The sequence below is a fragment of the Ailuropoda melanoleuca genome, chromosome 7 (assembly GCF_002007445.2).
Source record: "Ailuropoda melanoleuca isolate Jingjing chromosome 7, ASM200744v2, whole genome shotgun sequence".
Lineage (NCBI taxonomy): Eukaryota > Metazoa > Chordata > Mammalia > Carnivora > Ursidae > Ailuropoda > Ailuropoda melanoleuca.
In genome coordinates, this window is record NC_048224.1 from 30221872 (window position 1) to 30222950 (window position 1079).

General features: G+C 42.5%; 1 protein-coding gene across 6 annotated transcripts in view; it reads left to right on the forward strand.

Annotated features, from left to right (window-relative positions):
* Nucleotides 1-1079, forward strand: part of INVS (inversin) — a 157482-nt gene that overhangs the window by 139704 nt on the left and 16699 nt on the right. The gene's annotated exons all lie outside the window — the stretch shown is intronic.

Here is a 1079-nt window from a genome sequence, read left to right on the forward strand (position 1 = left end):
TTTGTCCTCCAAACCTTGAGGGGATGATTCAATTCTTCTAGGAATATATGACCCCGGATGCCTTGTTCATCTCTGTTGGTTACCTGATTCTTCTGCCTCTTGGCCGCATATTTTTTCTGTCTTGTTAGCTCTTTGATGCCTTCAGACAGCTGGTTTGTAATACTTTCTTTGGCTTTTCTATTGTCCTCAGTGGTCCTCAGTATGCCTCAATTCTGCCATTACGGAAGCAGAAGTTCCTTCATTGCTTTTTACAATGAGTCTAAAATGTTTCATTTTAGGGACGCCTGGGTGGCTCAGTCAGTTGAGCGTCTGCCTTTGGCCCAGGTCGTGATCCCAGGGTCCTGGGATTGAGTCCCACATTGGGCTCCCTGCTCCACAGAGAACCTGCTTTTCCCTCTTCCTGCCACTCTCCCTGCTTGTCCACACACGCTCTCTCTCTCTGGCAGATAAATAAAAAAAAATCTTAAAAAATAAAATGTTTCATTTTAGAGGTTGTATTTAGTTCAGTTTTCAAATCTGTCTATTCTTTTCCCATATTTTTGAATTCTTTTGTTTAATCAGTTCATGTGCGTGTGTATGTGTGCGTGTGTACACTCTTCTATTAGCTGAGGTCTTGATCTAATACTGCTGTCGTGTCTGTTAACTCGTCCACAGTAGATTGTTACCTCATGTGTTTTATAATTTTGGATGGGGAAGTCATGTTCCAAAGGACCCCTCTGTGTGGCCTGAGTTGAGGGAATGCCATGTCAAAGTAACACTGTTTGCTTCAATGAAGCATCCTGTGCCCCCCTCCTGAGACTGGTTTTTATATTAATTTTTCCTATGGGTTGAGAATAAATGAATATGAAACCCATGTGAGGCACAGGACTTGGGTTTCAAATTCTCAAGGGAGACTCTCCCCCACCCCATCCAGAACCCAGGCTAAGACAAATTTTCTTGTTGTTTCCCAGTGCTGGCAATTGGATTTTTTTTTTTTTAATCTGGACTATCATTTCCCAAAGGATATACCCCCTTAAGAGTCCTGGCTTCATGAAGGGTCTTGGTTTTAACTAACTTTCTGCCTGCAAGACCTTGTTTTC